Source organism: Phodopus roborovskii, unplaced genomic scaffold (assembly GCF_943737965.1).
Source record: "Phodopus roborovskii unplaced genomic scaffold, PHOROB, whole genome shotgun sequence".
Classification (NCBI taxonomy): Eukaryota; Metazoa; Chordata; class Mammalia; order Rodentia; family Cricetidae; genus Phodopus; species Phodopus roborovskii.
This window is the reverse complement of record NW_026126567.1, coordinates 32,683,609-32,694,129: the sequence shown is the minus strand read 5'-3', so window position 1 is coordinate 32,694,129 and position 10,521 is coordinate 32,683,609.

The following is a 10,521-nucleotide window of genomic DNA, read 5'->3' as shown; positions in this document are numbered from 1 at the left end:
GGGAGGCAGAGACTGATGCTGGTGTCTAGTAGACAGGGCAGGGATGCTATTAAACCATGCAGAGGGCACCCCCATCTTCCCAACGGAGTCATCACCCAGCTCCCAGGGCCAATGGGAAACCTGGTTGCAGGGCCTGAAAGTCCTTTCGTTCACTCACTCATTCACACACTGCCTGGGTACCAGATCTCAGGTCCCCTCCCCTACCTGCTTCACACACAGGATACTTCCTCTCCCTTCTGATAGCCCTATTGCCCCCTATCGACATCATTAAGTAGAAGCCCTACCTCAAATGCTAGCTCTCAACCAGGCCTGCCTGCAGAGCTTCCGGCCCAGCCTACACCATCTTCCTTACCACCTGTCCTGTGAGCTGCTGACTCCCCTTCAATGGAGTTGAGGGTCACCTTGCTCATCTGGAATCACTGAGAGATGCACTATCCCACACTCTACAGGGCAATGTGCCTGTCACTCAGAGAGGCAAAGGAACATCCCTAAGGCCACATGGCTGGCTGAAAAGGGTACAGTGAGGCTCAAACACAAGACTTTGACTTTGTCCTCAGCATTAGAGGTCTGAGACATTGCGGCCTTCATTTATGGGTTGGGAAGATTTGTGATCCATCTTCAAATGGCATCTTAGGCTGGGTTGGGACCAAGAAAATCAAGAGGCCTTAAGTGAAAAGTTGCATTCAGGAAGAGCCTCCTGCACTTTTGTTTTGTTTTTAAGGGTTTTCAAGACAGGGTTTCTGTGTAGCCCTGGCTGTCCTGGACTTTTCTCTGTAAGTCAGACTGGCTTTGAACTCAGCTCTGCCTCCTGAGTGCTGGGATTAAAGATGTGTGCCACCAGCCACCACCACCCAGCTTTTTTTTTTTTTTCTTTTAAAACGTTAAGTTCAGTAGAGAGTATTAGAAAGACTGAAACCCTGTCACCAGTGTCTACACGGACAGAACTGGAGCATTTTGTTTAGTGAAATACACCAGGCACAGAAAAACCAGTACTGCACGTGCTCATCCATCTGTGAAAGCCAGAAGTCTGATCTCACAGAGGTATAGAGCAGAACAGTGGGTAGCGGAGGCTGGAAAGGGATGGGGTGAGAGGGAGAGAAGAAGGCTGGGTACCAGGCACCGGAATATAGCTGCATAGGAGGGGCACGCTCCAGTGGATGGTGGGCAACAGTGTGAGGTGACCTCAGCTCACAATTCATGAGGAAGCTTATAAAGCATGTAGAAAGGGAGAGTTCGCAGCCTCCCAAGCAAAGGGGAAACATCTAATACCTGATATGATCTGTACAATACTGTGTACCAAGTAGCCACACTGTACCTACCCCCACAACTATTAAAATTAGCATGTGCTAATTAAATACCTAAGGTAGAAAGAGACAAGTAAAAAGCCTTTAATGGCAACCAGTTCTTCTTAAGGCAGACCCACTCCCGTACACATTTCTGCTGGAAACAACCCCAACGTCCAACGCTCACTTTTCGTGTCAGTGATACAGAAGACGTCCAGTTTGTGCCGCCCCAACATGCCACTCTCCAAAACAGAAACCAAAGGGACAGCACTCCTGGACACCATTACTGATAAGTTCCTGTAGCACCAAGGAGCCCTGTCGCACTGTGTGGCCTGTGCCTCAGTTTCTCTATCTGTATAACAGCAATTGTGTTGGCTAATTTTTGTCAACTCGATACACACTAGGGGTACCTGGGAAACGACACCCTCAAATGAGGAATTGCCCCCATCAGATTGGCTTGTGAATGTGTCTGTGGCACATTCTCTTGAGTAATCATTGATGTAGGAGGGCCTGGCCCAATATAGGTGGTGCCACCCCTGGGCAGGTAGGGTTGAGCTCTGTAAGAGAGCAGACTAGGAGAGGAAGCCATGGGGAACAAGCCACTAAGCAACACCCCATGAGCTCTGCTTCAGTTCCTCCCTTGAGTTCTTGCCCTGACCTCCACTGATGATGAGCTATAACCTGTGAGCCAAATGAACCCAGTAGAGTTTTATCACAGCAACAGAACACCATCTAGAATGGTGATAATGATGTAGATGCCTCACAGGTCTGTGGAGAATTCTAGATTCACGTGTACTGATAGGAATGCACTAAATCTCTTGGCCCATGCCAGCCTTTTCAACAATTGTCCATATACTGCTGTAGGAAAATACTAAAGTACATCTCTATATTAGAGAGAGAGAGAGAGGGAGAGAGAGAGATCCATCAACACAGGGCCCAGGGCTTCTCTGGGGTTTTGTCTCCACTCCCAGATGTCAATCCCTCCTGTTCACCATGGCAGTAATTATCACATCCACAACCTATTACTGACCTCACATTTTTCTTCCAATTCTTTCCATTGGTCATCAAACACTCATTTTAAATGACAGATGCTTTATTACAAGATCATAAACTCAGTACCCATTAGTTCATGAAGATAGATATAAAATAAACACAGAGGTGATATTCCAATGGCAGGGAGCTCACAGGGCAGTCTCTGAACACCATTCTCCACTGAATCAGGAGCCAATTCTGCAAACATTATACAAAGTCAGAATTATCCCAGAATAAACAGCTTAGAACAAGGATAAAGGTAAGAGGAGGAGACACAACTCCTTAGAGAGATGAGCATTGGCTGATGCCAGCAAAGGCAGATAGGTAACAAGGAGCCAATGCCAGGAGGGAAGGTGGCAGCCCAAACCTTGGGGGCCACATAAAAGGCTGCAAGAGCCAGCTCGGAGAAGCCGTAGCCACAATTGGGTCTATCTGAACCTCACAATAAAAGACAGCACCGATGGATTATAATCTACCAAAGAACAGAGCATGCTCTGCATCCATTCTGATGTAAGAACATAAATAATAGAGCCAGCTCCTCCTTCCAGTAAATGCCAATAAATGTGAACGATAGCATCAAAGGGTGCTTTGGCAGGCACCACAGTCATAATGGATTCAGGAAACAGCATCAATGAAGGTTAAAGCAGCGGGTAAAATCCGATGAGAAACAAAATACTCATTTATTTTCAAAGGAAATTTCCCTACATGTCACCTACTAAACCCAAAGGGGACAAGAACTTCTGATGGTAAAGGAGCCCACCATACACAGGACTCAACAGGAGCATCAACAGTCCAGAGATAAATGAACCCTATACTGAAGGTGCCATGCCAGGTCAGTTCACCCTGATGACAAACAGCCTCATCCTGTGATGGCCACAGGGGATGTGATGGGAGATGTCATTCTTTAAATACATTTCTCTTATTGGTTAATGAATAAAGTACTGTGGCTAATAGGAGAGCAAGATAGGCAGGACTAGGAGACAAGGAGGTTTCAGGAAGAGGTAGGGGGAGATTCAAAATGTAGGACCGAGAGAGCAGAATGCCGGGCCCTCTCTCAGATAAGGTAAGACCACGTGGAAATACTTAGATTAATAGAAATGGGTTAATATTTAAGACAGAGCTAGCCAATACGTAATGCTAGTAATAGATCAACAGCATTATATCTAATACAGCTGCAGTGTCTCTGTGTGTTATTTGGGGCTGGCGCGGCTCTGGGACCAGGCCGGCAGGAAAATCTGCTCGTAACAAAATGGCGCTGCAACATGGCTATTAATAACTTCCACTTAAAACTTAACAACAGCTTAAAAGGGGGTTTTAGAAACAAAAGAACAGAGACAAGCAAGTCTTCTTGGTAGCAGCATTTTTCTCAGTTGGGCTCTGATTTGCTAGAGACAAGCAGAGACAAGCAGCTCCTTTAAGGGAGGTTTCCTGACTCATCATAAGTGGCAAAAACCACACGGCTTTTAAGAAGCACCGCTAACAATTCAATGGTTCAATGGTGTGTATGAGCAGCTGGTTTAAAAAAATGTGGCACACACCTTTAATTCCAGCCCTCGGAAAGCAGAGGTAAGCAGATCTCTGTGATTTCAAAGCGAACCTGGTAAACAGACAGCCAAAGTTACACAGAGAAACCCTGTCTCAAAAAAAAAAAAAAAAAAAAAACCTAAAAGAAATAGAGTAATAAAAAAGCAAAAAAGCCACGTGAAGATGGAAAACACACAAAGGGTCTGCTATTGCTTTGTCTTTAAATTGCTCACTTGCGCTAAGGAAGAAATAATTGCTACAATACACTTGATTATCAATGCTACTAAATTAATCCAATTTACATATTTTAAAAATGCTTTGACTTCAAAATTTAAGTCTAAGGACAGGTTACTGGGGGAAAAGGATTTCTATTTTTGTTTCCACAGAAAATAAAAAGCTGTGGATTCCTTCCAGACTAACATGGTTTAATCAAGCAAGACCCCCTGAAACAGTGTCCCAGGTGATCCAACATTCAAAACACCTGGGACAAGGCAGCCTTGCAGACCACTACAGCCAGGATTTCTGCATCTTCTTAGGATCCCCATGACAGCGTCCCCTACCAGCAGGAAGTAGTTTGAAAAGAATGACGCCAAAATTTCCAAATATTGTCTATAAATGTTTGTTTTCATTTAAATGGGGTTGGTTATAAATGGTTAAGGACCATAAGCAATCTGTTTAAAGGTAAAAAGGGGATTATGATATAAATATGAATGCTTTGTTTTGGAATGATTTTCATTTACTGATATAATTTAAGGTCAATTTTGTGATATGTATATTTCTCCTCTGTTTAGGTATTGTTTTTATATAGCTCATTTAAAATGTATAATTTAGTACAGATTTTAGATAGTTACTTAAAATAGTCAAAACTTTATTTAGCTTTTACCTATTATAGTCAAAACTTATAGTTAAGTTTGTTAGGATTTCTAACTTATAGTTAAGTTTGTTAGATGTATTTGAGATGAATAGGCATTCTTCAAACCTTTCAAAGACCTACAGAATGTGGCATTTTAAATGGTTTAGGGTTTTTCTGGCAACACCACCTGCATCAGAAAGGAAGGTGAACATCGAAGAAACTTGTTATGGGGTTTGCTTTCAATATGGCAAGATTAGCCATTTGGGAAAGATACTGCTCTTGTCTGGACTGTTTGACTTTATGCTGTATAAACTGGACATGCAGGACACACAGAAAAGTGACTGCTGAAACAAGATGGACATTGCTACAGCGTTCCTGCTTCATGGAAGAGTCTGCCAGACCATCTGCAGGACACAGAGAAAAGTGACTGAAAAACTGCCAATACAGGTGAGACATTTTGAAATACCTTGCTTTGCTGAGGAGTCTGCCAGATGCATTACAGCCTATAGGCTGAAGATGGAACATTATAGAAGAACTTCAGGTGACTGATCAGGTAACAAAATGTCTGTCATTTCTAGAGTTTATATATTATCCTTCTGTAGTCTTTGAAGGAGTTGAAGACAGATAGTTATGGTTATAGTTTTCCTTAGTTGGGATTAAAGATAAGCTACACATAGGACTTCAGACTCACAAAGACAAGATAGATAAAGAAATAATTTCTTTAAATCTTACTTAATGTTAATGGACTAAATATTGTTAACTGTGGTTCTTATTTGATAACTGTTTTGTTATATATTTCACTAAGTTAAAATTTAAAACCCTTTTTTTTTATTTTAGGAGATGATGGGAGATATCATTCTGTAAATATGTTTCTTATATTGGTTAATGAATAAAGCACTGTTGGCCAATAGGAAAGCAAGATAGGCGGGACTAGGAGACAAGGATGTTTCGGGGAGAGGTAGTGGGAAATTAAAAATGTAGGACCGAGAGAGGAGAACGCTGGGCCCTCTCTCGGATAAGATAAGACCACATGGCAATACTTAAATTAATAGAAATGGGTTAATATTTAAGACAGAGCTAGCCAATCAGTAATGCTAGTAACAGGCCAACAGCCTTATATCTAATATAGCATCTCTGTGTATTATTTGGGGCTGGCGTGGCACTGGGACCAGGCCAGCGGGAAAACATACTCATAACAGGGATGAGGACAGTGGGTGCTGTCTTAGCCACAGGTGGCTGCAGATGGGTTACCAAACACAGTGCTGGGGTTCCGGGCAGACAGCAGAGCAGCTGCAGAGGATGGAGTCCCGACGGCCGGGGAAAGCTTCCCGGCCTACATCTCAAATGCTACGGCTGCCTGGTGTTCTGCGTACCTGTCCACTAACTGCTGTGGCTGTAGATGCTGTCTTGTTCTTCAGGAAAAGGACAGCACTGAAATATCAGGGGTCAAGGGAAACAGTCTGGCATGGAGCCTATGACTCATCTGCAAGACTCAGAGGAGCGGGCTGCGGAGAGCAGAAGCAAGCAAAGGAGAAATAAAGCAGAGGGCCAGAGACAGGAAGGGAGGTAAGAGGCGTCCAGAAGCTGAAACACATGGTTCTTAACAAAAAAAATTGGGGGGGATATCTTTTGTTACTCTTTGACCATTTCGTCCACATGCGCAACGTATCTTAACCACCTCTACCTCCATTTTCGCTTCTCCACTTACCCCCACCTTCACATCCATTCTCTCTCTTTGATCCTCATAGCCTCTTTCATGGTTTTGGTTTTTTTGTTTTTGTTTTGCATTGAGTAATACCTTGTAATACAACATTTTAAGTTCATTGATGACTTTCCCACTGTATCTCTATCATCATTTTTTTAGTGGTTGTTCCACTTAGGACACACACTAACCCCAGAATCTACTGCAAAACTTACACTATTTTAACAGCAACAATGTACAAAACTTCACTTCCATAAAGATGGCTATATTGCATCTACTAATGTTAAAAACAATACATTTTGATAATTATTACTTCATCAGTCACCATTTAATCAAACCATTTCATCAGCTTAGCCCCCACCTACCTCCTTTGTGATGTTTTAAAGCATATTAAACATATATTGCATTTCTGTGTATTGGAGGACAGAAACGCATTAGATACACATTAGTTTGAGTAGCTCCCTTTTAGAATAGTTTAGAGAGGAAAAGAGAAATATACAGCAATGTATAGCATTCCCTATCATTTTGTATATTCATTTACAAGAGTTCTCTGTGTGGCCTTGAACTGTTTCAGATCCAATCCCTTGCCTTCATCCTGACCAGCTGCTTTGTGTTTCTTGCTAGCTCTATTAAAAACTTCTGCTTCACTTTTACAGTAGAATACGATCTTCTTGGACAGATGCGGGGCTGGCTGTTGTTATTCCTTTGTCTCTTGTCATCTGGCCGCCACTGCTGCTTTTCCCTGAGAAACGACATACTGTGCCTGCCCTCTTCTCAGCTCTGTGTGTAGACAAGTTAATCACTGAGAACTGTTTTATCCAAGACTGCTCTAGTTTCCTCGACCTGAACTTGCCTTGGCTCTCTCTTCCCACTTCCCACTTCAAAGCCAGACACACCAGCTGCCCTGACCACAAACATCAGACCAGGAAAGAAAAGAGCTAGGTAGTTCCTGGAGGGTCTCAACCTATTTCTCATTATTCTCTATTAGCTGCCATCTCTCCTCTATTTCTATGTGTCTGTAACCCTCCACCCCTGGAGCTGAGGAAAAGCCTCACTTCACCCTCTGCTCACTGAATCGTCTTTTCTCCCTTCTAGTGATCTCTTGGGCTTTGGTTTTCATGTGGAACAAGCTCTGTATGGAGGCATGACCCTGGTAACACCTGGCATTCTGTCATCTTTTGTGGAGTATTTGTACACTGTATGAAGATGTATGGCTGTGATTGGTGTAATAAAAAAAGCCGAACAGCCAATAGCTAGGCAGAAGGTACAGGCAGGATTTCTGGAGAAAGGAAGAGATGAATGGGGGTGGGGTGGGGGGACACAGAACAAGTCAGACACACAGAATGGGAAAGAAAAGAAAAATCCACAAGGCAAAAATGTAGATTAATATGAGTGTGTTAATTTAAGTTATAGGAGCTAGTGTAAGCTAAAACTGAGCTTTTCTGTGGTCATCTGGGAGCTAGCAGCTCCCACAGTTGTCACACAGAGGAGGTAGACAGAGGGGCTGTGGTTTGCATCAGACTCGCTGTTCTCACCGAGGCTTCTTTCGTTTGCAAGCACGATGCGCGCACGCGCGCACACACACACACACACACACACACACACACACACACACACTCACACATATATTCTAAGGACATTATGTGGTTTTGTTTGGGAGGGGGTTATTCTTCCAGTTTCCCCAGTGGTGGCTGAATTTAAGCTAGTGTATCTGTACATCACCCCCACACACACTTTCAGGGTTTTTTTGTTTTGGTTTTGTTTTGGGGGTATTTTTGTTTGTTTGGTTTTTTGTTGTTTTTTGAGACATGGGTCCTCTGTGGCTTTGAAGGCTGTCCTGGAACCGGCTCTTGTAGAGCAGGCTGCCCCACTTTGAGTTTTAAGAGCAGTTTTGATACTGGAAGATTTGACTGTGTACTTCACCAAACTAGGAGAGGTTGTCAAAGAAGAAAACTATTGATACAAGCAGAAGAAACAATGAAATACAGCACTGGCTTCAATGGGGAAGACTATTTCCCTAACCCAATGTAACAATCTATTAGAAAGTATCAGCAACTGTAGGCTTTAAAGCTTCTCTGGCAGGAAAGAGATGGTAACCGGGATGCCAACTTTGAGTATTTATATTCCTTATCATAGAGTATACAGAGAAACACAATCATCATTCTTATAGCTGATTCAGCAAAGCTGATAGATACATATAACACCAGTTAGCAAAGCCAACTTACAGAGAGCCAGGAGACACGCCTTTGTAAGGGAGAACAGGTGGGGTTTCAGGTGTCCTTTACTACAGGGACAAAATAAGGGTTGGGACTAAGTCTAAGTTATACGTGACTATTACAAAATGTGAGATATAATGCAATTATTTCTTTATAAAAAGTATTCAGAAATGCATGGAACTCAGCATTATACATAATCCTCAACCAGTTCACACATTCATTGTAATTACAAAATACAAATGTGACAAGATGATCTATATACACAGAAGCCCGAAGAGTTGTCCTGCAATCTCTGACAACCAATCAGAAGCCAACATGATTAGAAGTGGCTTATTGATAAAGATGCATGGACACATTCCCATAATTATATGGACATGGTGGCAGTGGTGGCTTCATAAATGTATAAACCAGGAGCGAAGGGATAACCTGTTTTTCAAGTATTGAAAATAACTACCTCTATATAATTGTATTTAGCCACTTTCCTCATTGCTGACAAAATACCCAGATAAAAGAACCTAAGGAAAGAAGGGTTCATTTGGCTCGCAGTTGCAGACGACACAGTCCATCATGGCGGCCTTCTGGAGGTCCACCGGTGCATTGCATCGACACTCAGAAAGGAGCAGAGAGGGAAGTGCCGCTGGACTATGATCTCCAAGGCCCACACCCAGACTTTACCTTCAGTTTTTCTACAACCTTCCTAAAGAATGCCAGCAGCTGGGGCCAGGTGTTCAAACATATGAGTCTATGGTGGGGCACTTCACACTCAAACCACATAGGTAACTAACCAAGGACATTTATGAGATTATATTTATGACCTTGTTTTCCAAGACAAGGTTTCTCTGTGTATCCCTAGCTGTCCTGAACTCACTCTGTAGACCAGGCTGGCCTTGAATTCAGAGATCTGCCCACCTGCCTCTGCCTCCTGAGTAATGAGACTAAAGGTGTGTGTCACCAGTGCATAGCTAAGTAGCGACTTTGTAATAAGGAGACAAAACAGAAAAAACTAAATATAGAAGCTTCTGGGTGACAAGCAACAAAAAGTTGATATAGGAACATCCATCCCAATTATCCAGATTTTTATGTAAAAGTAAATGATCCTTAACCTAAACTAAAAGTCTTAAAACTAACATAAAATGTGCAAAATCCTTATGAGGAATGTTACCCAAGCATATAAAGGACTTAAATAAAATGAGGCCTATCATAACACTAATGGGAAAATTGTATTAATTATGAGGAAGTCTATTATCCTCCAATTAATGGATAAACTAATGCAATCCTGGCCAAAAGAGCAAAACGACTTTAGTGGAACTTAATAAGCTAATTCTATCATTTTCTTGGAACAGAAAATGCACAAAAATAAGACACAGAAGCAGAGAGAAAAGGGAAGACTTTTCCATAGGCAGCAAAACCAAAAGCAGCGTGTGGACAGAGAGAAAAAGCAGACATGGGGTTTGACGTCAGCTCTGTACAAAGCACCATACGATAAGTCAAAAGTTGGTGTTTTGAACGGGTGGGAGATGGACTATTCCATAATGACTTTTCATTTTTGCCTATTTCATTTCTGTTTAGAAAACTGGTATGAATAAACAAGATAAAGCAAAGGTCTGCACACAACTAATGCTCATGGAAATGTCTGGTGTTAAATAAGTCAGAGAAATTCAGGTTAAAATAAGGTCATTTTCGATCATAAGACTGACTTTAAAATACTCTACCAAGATGGAAACCAGCTGCTGTGGTCAAGTATGAGGAATGAAAGTAGAGCTGTATCATAGGAGTGAAAAGGCCTACATACTGTGAAAGTTGGCTATAACAGGAACATTTTATTCCATTAATATGCAACATACATTAAACAAATTAGGTGTTAAAACCATCTCTGAAACAGTGTTACGTAACAGGTCAAAGACAGATGTT